Consider the following 14,728-nt stretch of genomic DNA (forward strand, 5'->3'; position numbering starts at 1 on the left):
AAATGTTAATACTAATACTACTACTAATAATAATAATCTGATAAAAGGTGCTCTGTGCCACCGAGTCCACCTGTGCCTCTAGTGACAGTTCTGGATCCAACAGCACCCCTAAACTATGAACTGATCCTTTAGGAGGAGTGTATCCCTTCCGGAACAGGTTGAACATCACTGAGCTGGGCAGATGAACCAGTTTACAGTTCAATATCGTGTTTGCTTAATGACTATGCCCCATAATAACAAATGCGGATGCATTTCTCCCAGAGCATAATCTGAAGGCATATGAGGCAGCCACCTTGCTGAAGCTAAGTAGGTCTGGGTCTTGGTCAGTGCTTGGAGGGGAAACTACCTGGGACCACATGTAGCCAGCCACCTTGAGTTCCATGATGGAAGAAAGTTGGGATATAAATCTAATAAATAAATAAATAAATAAATAAATAAATAAATAAATATCTTAATCCCCATTAGCTGAGGTACTTGACAGAAGGTCTACTCTGGGCACCCCTGCCATCTAAGGTAAGGTGCATGGTGACCCTGGAGATGGTGTTTTCATCCTTAGCATCTCCTGTTTATGGAACTCCCTCCGCAGGGATGCTCCACTGGCACTCACATCCCTGGCAGTAAGCAAAGACTTTCTTGTTCTTCCAGGTTTTGAAAATTCTCAGTTTTAAACTTTTATTTGCTGGTTTCCATTGTGATCTGATTTTGTAATAGATTTCTATTTGTATTTTGCTGGAGCTGCCTGGTGAAGTACTTTGGTATACAAATGCACTAAATCAACCAACAAAAAATCCTCCTGTCCACTTTTTATTTCTGTATCATTACACTTAATTGTTTTGCCTACTGAGTATTAAGGCAATATAAACCCAGGTAATTGAGATTTAGCTTAGACTGATTGCAGTCTAGTGTGAAAAGCCCAGTCTTCAAAATTGTACTGGCCTAGAAAATAATATTTAATATTTAAAAAATGTTTTTCATGTTTAATTTTGTATAATTTTGATACTTTTATTGTAGTATTTTTTGGTTACTTTGTTGTTGTTGGGATTGTAAATAGCCTTGAAGACATTTGCAGTTTGGGCAGTATTCCAGTCTATATACTGTATGTGTTTATATGATAATTCAGAACACTTCTTCACAGAGACCCTAACATGTTTTCTGTGGACTGATTGCCTTCTACAATGTAATTGTTTTATAGATACAAAAAAATACCAACAGCAAAGAGGCAGCCTGTGTCCTGTGGCTATCCTATCCTAGGCAGCCTTAAACTTCCCCACGGTTGTGGTGTTTGTTTGCTATGAGTTCAAATGCTGACACAGCCTCTCAACACACTATATTGTTCACCAATGCACACATCCCTTTCCCCATACAGGAGGAGACCCTATCAAGGGGAGCAGAACTCCGTGGCCTAAAGTGCCAGAGAACCCAATATCCCAAGAGACCAAATTGGACGGTTGTGAGCACGGGAGGTTGGGCAGAGTAGGGGTGTCACTGAGCCCGTCTGTACCGTACGAACATCCAGAACTTTCTAGTACCCCAGAAGGGTATAACACCAGTAAGGCAATGTCGATGTTGAAAGCCCTCGTTGTTTTCTGTACTTGAAAATGGAAGGAGGCCGTATGCTATGACTTCTCAGTTTTGTATGACTAATCGTTTTACGCAGAGGCTCTACAAATTTATTAATCTCCCCCCCCGCCCCCTCACGTGTTCCATAGCGGGCAAAGGCTTACATCATCGGAAGCCGATGTTCTTATATTATTATAGTTATTAAAAAAAAATAGAGTTGCCGTGCTTCGGTTCAATGTCTATGTCTATTTGGTATTGTTTCCTTTTGTTGCCCCTCAAAATAACTCGATTAGAAAGGCTGAGATTCCCTCTCTCTCGCTCCTCTCTGTCTCTTTGTTAACGATACAATAGCATCACTTTCAAGCCTGCTCTCCCAACGCCGGCTTAGGAAGGGTGTTTTTGCCAATGCTTCAAGCTGACGCTTGGGCCGAGCTCATTTGTCTTCTGCCCCAGAAGCTAGAAGAGCAGCGTTTTGGATGGAGAGCCTCGACGGAGGCGAAGGAAGTTTCGTCCACCAACCCACACCAGTTATAAGCCGTGTGTGTGTGTGTGTGTGTGTGTGCGTGCGTGCATACGTGCGCGCGCCTTGCCTCCTTCCCCAGCGAGAGGACTCGCCTCTGAGGCCACTTTTGCGCCTGGCAAACGCAGGGAGTGGCGGCGGCGGCGCTCCTGCTCTGCGCGCCTCGGCCCTCCCAGTCTCTCCTTTCTCGCTGGGTAGCTTTGCGGAGCGGAGGAGGAGGGTGGTGAGCTGTGGGAGGGTCTCCATTGAAATAAACAAGCAGCCAGTGATTAAAACGGGAACATGGCGGCCGCGGAAGACTCAGCAGCTCCAGCTTCCTCTTACAAAGCGAAGGTCAGCGCTGGCAGCAGCCTGGGCGACAGGAGCCGGAGACATTAGTGACCTCGGTAAACGAAGGCGCCCGGCCGACCCGTCCTCCCCCGTGCTGGCCCCTGGGCCCCCCGGCGTTACTCCGCGGACAGGACCGGGGGTGGGTGGGAGAGGGGTCCCTCCCCGGCTCTGCGTTGTATAATAACCCGGGTTCGTGTGCGCTGCTGCTGAGGACGGCTGCTTAGTGCCTGCAGCGCCACAGAGGAGAGGAAGATTTTTTTAACCGGGGGGGGGGGGGGCGACCTGGCAGCGGGACTTCTCTTTGCGCCCCCTCGCCTCCAGCATCCCCCCTCCTTCCCAGGAGGAGGCAAGTTGTGGGGTTTTCTGCACCCGGGAGGGACAACGGGGGCTGGTGTCAGCCCGTCCGCGTGGGTGTCCGCTGCTCCTTTACGAGTGGTGGGCATGTGGTCGCCTGTCTTCCCCCCTCCCCTTCATGGGAAATTAGTGGAAGGGAATAATGATCTGTTGGAAGTTTACACCACCATCACCCCTCCAGTTTTCCTTTTTCAGGGAAGGTGGCGCCTCGCCCGTCTTGGATAAAGGGGTGGGAGACGAGGACAGCCGCCTGAGGGGAGGGGAGAGGGAAAGGGGGCTCGTCTAAAGAGGGGGAGAGAGAAGGGGGGTGCTGCTTGTCGGGAAGAGGAAGGGGTGTTACTGGAGAAGGCTAGTGGGTCCCCCCCCCCTCCGGCTCCCTGTCGTTCCTCGGTAGAAGCGACTTCAGGGGTGGCAGCTGCGTGGCTGACAATGGGGGTCGGGGTGGCGGGGACTGGAGAGGGGCCGCCTCTCTCCCCACCCCCTCAGCCGACGAGGGTGTTCTGCTTCTTCTGGTGGAGACAGGGTGGGGACGCCCCAGAGAGCGTGAAGGGAATGACCCCCCCCCGGAAGAAGAGTTGTGTGGGGGGAAGGATGAGGAGCGAGAGGAGGAGGCGGGGGTGCCTGGATGACAATCGCGTCAGAAGAAATGCGGGGGGGAGTGCGCGGCGGCTGTCGGCGTCTTCGCGCCCGCTGCCGACCAGGCTTTTTAACTTCTCCAACTTTGTGTCTGCGCGGCGGCGGCGCGGCCCTCGAAGTCCCCCTTTCTCGGGCACCCGACGAGGCCCTGCCTGCTTGCCGCTGGGTGCGAGCGCAGCCCGGGGAGCCGCATTGCTGCTGCGTGCGCCCGGCCGGGTGGGGGGAGGGGACGGAGGCGGCGGCCCCAGCGGCGCGTCCGTCGTCGCGAGGGGCTCGCCGCTTGGCCGGGGATGCCGTCCTTTCGGGTCCGGCGGGCTAGCACCAGAGCACTGGATGGCGAGGCGCAGGGTTGCTGCGCGCCTCAGTCTCCGGGGTCCCCGTGTTTCAGCCGCCTCTTTCAACTCTTCGGGGGCTGCCTTGCAAGAGGCATCGATTTCGCTATGTATGTGTGAGTTGATGCCGGATATGAAAATGTGTGTGTGTGTGTGTGTGTGTGTGCGCGCGCGGGGGGACGACGACGACGCCCCACCTTCTTTTCTATATAGGACTCTTTTTGTTTAGTGGGGGTGGTGGAGGCAGAAAAGAGCCTATATATACTCTCCCACCCCCATTGGACATGAAGAATTACATCCTCCTCCTTCCCTTCCCCCGTGTGGCTATGAGGGTGTGTGTCTAATCCCCTCTCCACCTGCTCCCTGAGCTACCCTTGTGTAGGGGAGGGCGCGAGTGTGTATCGAACACGAACAACACACTCTTCTTTCTCCCTCGTCAGTTCACCTTCCAGAGAATCCTTCTGCCCGAGCTTTTGACTGGCGGTGCTCTCAAGTACCGAAGGCCAGTGATTTCATCTTGCATAGTGATGGCGTTTTCTCTTCTTTATAGGCAGAAGCTCTTGTATTCACTGCTCCTGCTCCACAGTACTGTTGCAAAGGTATCCAGGGTTATTGGTTGTCTTGGCAACTTTGACTTTGTTCATGTAATATGTATTTGCATCTACACTATACTCACATTTGCTCTGTAATCAACCTGGTACTGACAGTTCCTTGCGCTGATGGTGATGTATGAAAAAGTGCATGAAATATGTGCAAAAGTTGAATAAGAAAAGAAACGAAACCATTTACCTGGTGTCTTTGCTGGAACAGGTTCTTTTGGTGGGAAAGATTTTGATGGCCAACCCCGTGTCTTGGGAAACACTGAGCTCTGCTTTGCAACCAACTTTGAAGATATTCATCTTGGGAATATCCAGCTGAAGCTGTTTCATGGAAAGTTGTTGGCTAAAAGGCCTTTTAGGACATGTCTACACTCCAGACAAAACTGCTTAATGGTAATTTGTCTTTCCAAGGAGCCCTTGGAACTGTAGTACTCCCAAGAGGGTCACAGGTACTTGAACTGAATACTCAGCACCCATAAATGGCAGTTTCTTCCAAAAAACGATGACAATTAAACTGGTATTAAACCAATATATGTGTGTGTGTGTGTGTGTGAAGTGTAGATCTTTTAGTAAAGTTGGTTTTATTTTGTTTTAAACTTGTTTCCCTTTTTTTTAAAGAAAGGTGGGATATAAATACTTTTAAAAGATAAATGTATCTTTGGAGGTTCATTTGCAATTTGAAATGGTAAACGCTATTTACATTTGTCTTATTGAATCTTTCTTTGTGCCACCCATGACTACACCTCAAGTTTCACCAGTAGCAATATCCCACATGGCATATGACAGTGCTGATGCAAGGGTAGAACAGAATAACTTGTTCTTAATTTCTTGTTGCAAATCTTATGACGTTTATCATGTTTGACACAATTGCATGCTTTGCAGTAAAACTGAGAAAATATTGCTCATTAAGAGAAAAAACTTCATTCACTGTTCACAAAGAATTGATTTCCTAGCTCAACTCTTTTTTTTTTAAAGTAATTGTGTTGGTTCGGATGATTTTTACAGCAGTGAATCCCTTCTCAGTTTTGTCTTTAAGTGGGCTCTAATCCACAAAAGCTCATGGCATAATAACATGGGTTAGACTTTAAGGTGCTATAGGACTCTTTGCTTTTGTTGCAACAGACTAATACAGCTGCCTACCTCTCTGATATTTATAGATTTAGGCTGCAGTCCTATGCACTCTTATTAGGAATTAACTCCCATGCATAGGATTGCATTGTAATGTAAGGATAGGTTTCCCTGCTGCCTTGCTAAGGACACTCTGATGGACCTTAAATTTGTTGGCTGTCTATAGTTGGGATTCTTGTGTATTACCTACACTATTATTTTGTTTCAGAGGAGTCTATACTGTGAAATAGTTGAATTAAAACTAATAATGATTCTTGATTCTGTTCATTTGGTCTGAATACAGGCAATGGTATCTTGCCCTCTACAGGTGTTCATTTACTAGGCAATGCTACAGTGATTGTATTATCACCCATTAATGTAGTTGTGAAGGGTCATGGTACTTATTTTGCATACACTTAAGCTCTAATTGAATTGTTAGACTATATACTTCTTGCATTTCATTACCATCAGAGTCTACCTTTAATCATTTTTCTTCTGTTATACCCATGTGAATATATGCCTGCCAACTGCACTGCATGCATCTAATAAAATGGACATTTGTCCATGAAAGCTTATGTCAAATTTGCTAGTCTTTAAGGTGCTACAAATCTCATCCAGAAGAGACGAACATGGTTACCCCTCTGGAAGTTACTATGCCTTTGTGTGTTGTTTGCTTTAGAAACTAGTGCTCTTTAACCATAGCAGAATAACAAGCCAAAAAGTTTCAGGTAGGCTTTGATTTTAAATCCCAAAATTTCAGCCCCATAAATATTTTTTGTCATGTGCTATCTTGAAACCCTATTACATGCTTTCCCATTCTACATACTGCATTTAAGAGATTAGATATTACTTGTGTGGTCGTCATTTTTTTCTTCCATGATCATGCTCCTTGCTAATGCACTTTAGAACTTGCCATGTTCACTACTTGACCATTTAAATTTCAAATACTTAGACACCATGCTTAAAAGTCAAGGATGCTAATCATGCTTTGTGATGGGATAATGATAGGTGCAAAATTTTTGGCTAGAAATAATTTGTTAAAGAAGATATCTGATAAGCATACTAAATTGATAAAATAGGTTTTATCTTGTACAGTACTTTATAAATGGAGTTTTAAGAGTCTTAGACTTCCTATTATGTGCATTCAACTTAAACTACCCAAGTTGGCTTTCACAGGGTTTCACTTCATAATAAGAGTAACCCTTCCCATCTGCAAAGAAGTACAGGTTACTCTGTAGAAATAAAGTGGGTTAGAAAGACAGCTGCTACTACAATGATCACTGTCTTTTGCTGTCTCCTTTTGTTGATGATGTCACTGACATGTTGGCATAAGCTGAAGTTCTCTGCTAAAATGCAGCTCACACAGGGAGGATACATAACCTAGAGATTTAGAAAATCTGAACTTTGAGGAGTCTCCAGCTGGAGAGCTCTGAACTGAATAAATTGGCTTGAGATTGCACTTACGAATCCTATTGCATATAGTATTCAAGACACTGGCAACTTAGCATAACAAACAACCTAAAATCTAATTGTAGATTTGGCAAGTTCTTTGTGTGCCTTTCTTTGTTCATGCTTGTGTTAAAGGAGATACTAGTAATACCAGATAAACTGACTTCATGGTCTTTCTTCTTTAGGATTAAAATCTAGATGTGTTTTGTTACAGGTTACAATTTTTTTTTTTTACTGCAGTGATATTAAGCAATGAAGAACCAAAGCACACTTCTTTAATTTGTTTCCTCCCTGTGTGCACATATATACATATATTATTAAATACTTCCATGATCTGACCCATATTATAACATTTTATTACAGATGATCACTGTTGTATGTACCCGCACATTTTTAAAATCTACTTAAAAAGTCAGAAAACCACTTTGCTTCAGCCATTCCCTGAAAATGTTTGATCATTTTGGATAGTGGGAAGTAGTAATAATGTGCGAGGGAATGTGGCGGGGTAGAAAAGAACCCCTTGAACATATGGAAATCTCCAGAAAGATGTGCGTTGTCAGCTGTGGTTCTATTGTATGCTTTCAGATGGGAACTGAGCTATCTTTCCTCTTGGGGATTTTGGTCTTACAGAGGAATTCTTTGACTTTTGGATGTATAGATCATGAAACTTTAAAGTAGCAAACCAGTAACACATATATGCTGTTAATTCTTCTAAAAATAATATTTTAGCAGTTATATTTAAAGTATGTTACCTAAATGGTAAATAGGCTATAATTCATGTTGGCTTTGTTTTATCTGTAGCTATATTATTTATTGTTTGTTAGCAGTATATCCATTATGCAAACACACCCTGAGCTTAGTGGTGAACTTTGAAATATAAAATTGCATCCTGTCTTTTAAAACTTTGAAAAGTATATTCGAGGGAAAAGGAGTTCGATACTTTGAACTGTTTGTTTTGAATTTTGAAAGCAAATTAAGATTAGTATTCATTTGCTGAAAATACAAACCCGCAGTCACTGGCTATCACAGTGCTTGCTTGCTTTCCATCGCCAATGTCTCAATGTGTAACCTGGATGATTTTCAATATTTATTGCAACCTTTCTAAAGCAGCATCCCTGTTAAAGTAGTGGAATGCATTGTCACTCCGTAATTTAGGTTATCTTTCAGCTTGTGACAGGTGTCTTTGCTGTCATCTGAAGTGCCATGTAGAGACCTACGCACACACACACCAAGGTTTCTTCCCCATCCTTTCTTATGCGTCCTTGTCCCTACTTGACAAACTTTTCTGAAAAAGCTGCTTCTGAGGACCAAACTAAGTGATACATTAAACACATGGATGTGCCTTCATTTATTTTAAAAAAAGACAAGCCACAAAGGAACCCAATCAGGATCCGGACTTCAGAAAGGAATGACTTCATCCTTTCCCCCTTCACTGTGGTTCTGGTGAAAATCACCCACCCCATGGTTGCTAATAATTTACCCTGGAAGGGAAACAACTGTTTTGACTAATGACAGCACCCCTCCCAGGGGGAATAGCAGCTTCAGGTAGACAATTTCCACTGGGATGACCGTGCAGAGGGAAAGGGTTAAGTCACCCCTTGGTCCAGTCCTGATCCTCATTGAGCTCCTTTGTGGCTGCTCTTTTTCAATTAAAAGCAAGACACGTTAAATGTGTATATGCATTAATGTGTCATCTAGTTTAGCTTTGAAACTTGGAGACTATTTGGGAGTAACTTCCAAAGCAGCTCAAGGAAAGGCGGATTAGAGTAGGGAAGGGCCCAATGTGTATGCTGTACTAGCACTTGTGCATATCTGAAACCTTCAATCCCAGCCATTAAGCAATAGAAAATTCATTGTTTGCAGTTGCATATACTGCTTAATAGGTTCAGGATTGGGGTGCCAGGAGGATAACTGATACATAGTAAAACGTCAAAATCTGTAATAGCAGCTGTTTGTAATGGTAGCTTTCTTGTATCACTTCTGTTTTTGTCAGAGATGCTTCCAGTGCTTCAAAGAGTGTGCTTGGTTCACACTATTGGTGGGACTGCAGTTTGGTTACAGTTTTAGGCAGAACATTTTGATGATCACTTTTGGTAATAACTTCATTGAAATGCCAGATTCAAAGCCTTTTAACTAAGGTAAAGTCATTACTTGCCACATTTTTGACTTTTCACAATGTAACTTTTCACAATGGTTGCATATCATGACAATAAAATGAGCAATATCCTAATTCTGTTGAAGTTGATGGCAAAACTTCAATTAATTTCAGTGTCAGGACGACGTTCTTTATTAGTTTTCTCCAGCTGCGATCACTGTCAGACACAATCCATGCTCTATTAGCTTTTTAGTGGTGCTTGTACAACAGAAGTTTATTCCTTTATTTTTGAGAGGAAGGCAGAGAATGAGCTGTGGTCTAAAAATACTGGGGAGAAAACCTCTGTGTACCAAACTGAACTTGAAGGAGGATGTGCACCTGTACAATAATAATGTTGCCTAAAGCTGCTTCCTGTTGAGGACTGAATGTGTATCTAGTTCTGTAGTGGTGACTGAAAACCACTGCTGATTATTTGGGGGAAGTTGATGCTGTCCTGGCCACATATTTGGTGACCTTCTCACAAACTATTTTGGTAGAATTGTTTTATTTAACATAGAGACCTGGTCAAGAGAATGGTAGCTCTGAAATCCATCAAAATCAAGGTATGGGTGGGATTAAGCATTTGTGTGCTTTATGAACCATATTTCAGTGGGATGTAGTTACACATAGCTCTTTTTGGTTTTGCTGCACAACAATAAATGTATTGGCTGGATCATGTTTTGGTACACTTGTGTACCTGTATCTACCTATATCCTACAGAAGAAGAGAATTCAGCATTTTTCCTTAATGTATTTCCCATGTATGAAAGTAAGGACTTTAACGTTCTCTACCGGTGCAATCCTACACATGTTTAGACAGAAATGCTGGCTGGGGAATGCTGGGAGTTGTAGGACTTATTTCTGTCTAAACATGCATAGGATTGTGCCCTAAAACACATTTATCACTGCATCTACCTGATATCAGTGATGTATTTGGGATAGCAGACATACTTTTATTGACTGATTCATGCTGTCAGTCTATCACCCTTTAAAGAGACAAATCCGTTTAGCTTACCTGCATTTAACCAACTATTGATAATATTTTGAGGTATTTTCGGTAAGCCTGAAGGCCTGCAGATAAAGTTTCTTAATAACGCTTGTGTTGAGACATGGGGAGAGAATAGTCCTTCAATGTTCTAAGTAACAAACCTTTAAAAGTAGACTCATGGGAATATTAATAAGTGCATCTGAAATTCAGAGTCTTATAGCTTAGTATTTTTCTTACGGAAAAGCACCTGCAAGGATTGCATAAATTAATCTTGTTTTGCTGGATACTTGGATGATTGTAATATAATAACAAACATGTATAACCTTGATTTTATATCCTAGGCCTCTAGTAGACCACTGAAACTTCTGGGTTGGGGCATATGGACCCAGTTCCAGTAACAGTACTAAAGTAAGAGTTCATGTAGTCCAGGTGCTAAAAGTGGCAGGAAGCTTTTGTGGCAGGGCTTGAAAAGTCTGAGCATGCTAAAGAATAGGTCCTAGAGCTTACATCCCAGTAACTTTTCCCCATCCACATGTACTGGTGTGTCAAACCTTGATGTTGAGGTCTTAAAAAAAAAGCCATGACATTTTTCACAATCCTACCATGTAGATTGTGAAAAATTTGTCACTTGGGTGGATTTGGGGGTTCATAGGAATATATAACCTACTTTGCAACTTGTATGTATCCGAGTACACTTGCACGTTCCTCCTTTTCAAGGTATTTGTCCATGCTGCTTTTAGTATAGAATAAGTTAGCTTAATTCACTCGATTTATTTACAGGCTGTATTTGCATGGGTTCTGTTCCACGTGGGCCAGATGGGGTTCCAGTACCCCTCAATTGCTCTCACAAACTTAGAATGGCAGATTACAAATGGGGAAAAAAGAAAAAATGGGCGGAAATTGCAAGGGTGTGAGGTGAAAAAAAAAATTACCAAAGCATTTGGAAAAGGGGAGAAATGGAATAAAAACTAGCAAGCAGTTTGGGGCTCCCTGCCTGCTCAGAGGTTTACTGTCATCCTGTGCAGGGCGGGAGGAGTGCTGGAGGCAATCTTTGCTTCCCCATCCTCCTGCCCTGCATTTTTGCTAGATAGGCCTTTTTGCCCATCTAGCAAAAGCATCTTGCAGTGAAGGGAAAGAGGCTGGAGAGGCCTCATGATAGCTCATATACTGGCCTCTCCAGTCTCTTCCTCTCCCTGTCCACTGAAATATCCCCTTCTCACCCTTTCCATGGTCACATTTCCAACCTTGAAGGGGCAGCTGGTGCAGTTCTTTCTGTTCTGGCTGTGCATGGGATGGGGAGGGTGGACCTCCCGATTCCCAGCTCCGAGGTTGGAGCTCTGTCTCCGACCTTGGATCTTGGAACCTGAACTATCCTGTTGCCCCTCAGACACTGTCCAAGGACCACAGGATTGTTCCCTGAAGGGATGTCTTCAGTATTTTCCCATATAATTTTTTTTCTAATGCCAGCACCTCTGATACCTTGTGAGGTCAAGGCTGCAATGCTATACTTACTTACCTAGCACTAAGTCCTGTTGAGCCTAATGGGGCTTCTAAGTAAACATGTATAGGATTGCACTGTAAGCATGGGAATCTAGGAGCCTGCACACTGGAAAATGTTGTCTTCTTCTTTCTGATATTGCTACTTTACGCCTCATTCTGTCTTGACCCAGCACCTCCTTCACAAAAACAAAGGAGCAAACAAAAATGAAATGCCCATTACTGATAGGTAAAAGCAAGATCTGATAATTACTAGGCAGACTAGAACAGTTTATTTTTACTAGATGAAAATAAAATGCCTCTGTCTGGTAGGTAGAGTGTAAATATTCATATTTCAGAAATAATCAAATTGGTTCTCCATTAACATAGAAAATGTATGTACTTTTAAAATATTTTAAAAGATGCTGCAGTGCCCACTCACAAGAGTGGGTTTCAGAGCAGTGTACAAAGATTAGATAACCCCACAAACAATAAAATATAGTAAATCAGTCCAAATATTATAGGGATAGAAACATCTTGTGAAACAGCTAACACCATACCACAATGCTAAAAAAGAATTAAAATGCCCAGGCAAATATTTTTTTTAGCCTGATGCCTAAACGAATACAATATTGGCACCAGGCAAATATCCCGTTCCAAAGTTGGAGCGCCATCATGGAAAAGGCCCCCTATAATATAATGTAACCTGATAGAGGCATTGATTCAATTTAGAGATTAACTGAAGGGATAACATGCTTATGTCCAGATCATTTAATATTAACCTAGTTATTATTTTAGAGAAATCTAGTATTTACAATCTTTTAAAATAAAAAACTCAGATGTAGCTGGGGACAGCTCAACAGTACTTGAATTCCATTGAATTCACACTTATGCAAAAACTCTGTGCGTGAGTCCAGTAGAGTTCTGGATCAAGATATCTTTATCATTTTCAAAATAAATAACATCTTGTTTTGGTGACTCACTGATGTTCTGAGTATTGACAAGGCTGCAATCCTATGCACATCTGCTCCTTTCAGTAGGACTTGCTTCCAAGTAAACATGCATGGGGATTGGATGGCATTCGGAATATAGTAAGTAAGGGAGCAATCCTGTGACCCCTAAACATTGTCTGAGGGGCCATAGGATACTGGGGATCCCCCCCCTCCAAGGTCAGACACCACCACTCTCCAACCTCGGAAGGGGGAGTCGGAGATCTGACTCTGACCCCTTGCAGCCGGCGCATAAAGAACTGCACCGGCTGGCCTCTGAGGTTGGAAAATCGACCTCAGAGAGGAGGAAAAGAGGGCGTTCCAGTGGGCAGGGAGGGGAGGAGACTAGAGAGGCCAGTATACAAGTTATCCTAGCCTCTGCCAGCTTCCTTCCCTCCTTTTAAGTGCCATCGCTAGGTGGGGTCAAAAGCTCATTTAGCGAAATATGCAGGGTGGGAGGATGGGGAGGCAACGAACGCTTCCACCCCTTTTCCAACCCTGCATTAGATGATTGGAAGCTTCCGAGTTCGGGGGCTTCCGATAATCAAGGGCATAATTGATAGGATTGCACCCTAAATGACTATTGTTTTGTGGGTTTCGGCAGTTCAACATTACAGGTGGTTTGCTAGAAACCATTTCAATGGGTTGGTTCCAAAGGTGCACTTCTGCATGCAGAAGGCAACTTCTGTTCATGAAAGGGCAGTTCTGCATCTTGTTCTAAAGCGTTGTGCAAAAAAAGTGGAACTTAATCCAGGAATTTGTTCCCCTTGTGAAATATCTTGTGCATGTCTTGTGAAAGCATGAGAACTGCTATATTCCACACCTGTTATGTAACTATATGAACTTTTCTCAAGCTCTTGTACAAGTATTAGAGGAACAGTACTAGTTGTTTATCTTTCCCTTTTTGTTCCTTGGATCCAATCTATTGTGCTTTAGCTTTGGTCAGAAAAATAAAATGGAAATAAGCTTTGTCAGGATTCCATTCTACAGATATCGGAATGCTAAATAGTCTCTGGAAGAAAGTGTATGATGAATTTATCTTTAATTTAGTGATAGTATTTATACAGCACCTTCTGTAAGTTCTCAAAGGGCTTCATACACTTATCTCATTAAGCTTTACAACCACCCTGTAATGTAGGCTATTATTACTAGTGCCAACGCCACTTTCTCAGTTTGTGTCTAAGCTAAGATTTGGATTTTTCACTCATGATCTAAAGAGCTACACTAATTCCTTGCTGTTACATCAGTAGAGAATAACTGTTTAGATGCTAGTAATGTTTGTATGTACACTGTGAAGAACATACCTCCAGATATTCTACCATGGGAACATTTTTTTACCTTTTGGTTGTTCCAGGAATTTGATTTTTGAAGGCCTTGATGTTGCTATTTTAAAGATACAATACAATAGAATGGGGAACAAGCTCCAAAATTGTTGGGTATGTTGTTTTTATGCCAAACTTCTGTGACCAGAAAATCTGATCTGCAAATAGAATGCATTAAACAGACACGACAGTAAAATTATTTAGAAATACCTGAATGTAAATATTGGGAGAAAACCCCATTGTAGTATTTGGGAGTGGCAAATACTTTAATGATATTGTGTCAATAAAAATTTCATCGTCAGTGGTATTTTGGAAGAATATTTACTGTTTGTTTTCTTTATAGTGGGCTTGAGATGTATCTGAATACTGAAGCTTTCAAACACACAGCTTGTAGTACTGATTTGACTGCCTCATTGGGTCTTGGTAAGTAGTATCTAAATAATGCATGTTTAACGACACTGTATCTTATGAGTCAAATGTGTGGTTTTATGAGATTGTATGCTGCAGAGAAAATATCCATTTGGTTCTATGACAGTGCTTCTCTTTCTACACTAGATCCTCTAATCCTGTTGGCATGCAGGCCTTGTAAATCCACCATATTAAAAATGTTTGTTGGCTAAAAACCTTTAAAAACTGGACTACATATCAGAGTGCCATAAAAAAAAAAAACAATGAATAGATTGGACCCACTTTAACCAGAACTGTGTCTGTCTGGAATATTGGAATGCAACTTTCATGGTCACGCTAATTTGGCTGGTTTGGACGTAGCTCCAAACTATGGGCTGATCTGAATGAGCCCTGTGCTCGCATGCTCCCTCATTTCCAATTTAGCTGCAAACCTTAGTATGTTGTTAACATCCAAAGAAAGATTGCAAACTTGGTTCAAATGATGGCTGCAGTCCTGGTTTATAGGCAAACCACAACCTGCCACTT

At 42.7% G+C, this 14,728-nt stretch overlaps 1 protein-coding gene across 12 annotated transcripts in view; it reads left to right on the plus strand.

The window, feature by feature from the left end:
- The first annotated feature begins 2,347 nt into the window (after window positions 1-2,347).
- The window catches only part of LOC146346873 (nuclear receptor coactivator 2), a 182,712-nt gene continuing 170,331 nt past the window's right edge, over window positions 2,348-14,728 (plus strand). For 5 of the 12 annotated variants that reach the window (XM_084849347.1, XM_084849340.1, XM_084849337.1 and 2 more), the window contains exons 1-2: window positions 2,348-2,466; window positions 14,139-14,218. The gene's annotated coding sequence lies outside the window, so the exon portion shown is untranslated. Of the gene's footprint in view, window positions 2,467-2,618; window positions 2,757-3,574; window positions 3,843-4,282; window positions 4,332-4,542; window positions 4,781-14,138; window positions 14,219-14,728 lie in introns of those variants that run through there. The other 7 variants (XM_084849348.1, XM_084849341.1, XM_084849339.1 and 4 more) reach the window with 6 other exon arrangements.

This window comes from Heloderma suspectum, chromosome 4, assembly GCF_057233095.1.
Source record: "Heloderma suspectum isolate Gila_16-S chromosome 4, 16-S_ref, whole genome shotgun sequence".
NCBI lineage: Eukaryota > Metazoa > Chordata > Lepidosauria > Squamata > Helodermatidae > Heloderma > Heloderma suspectum.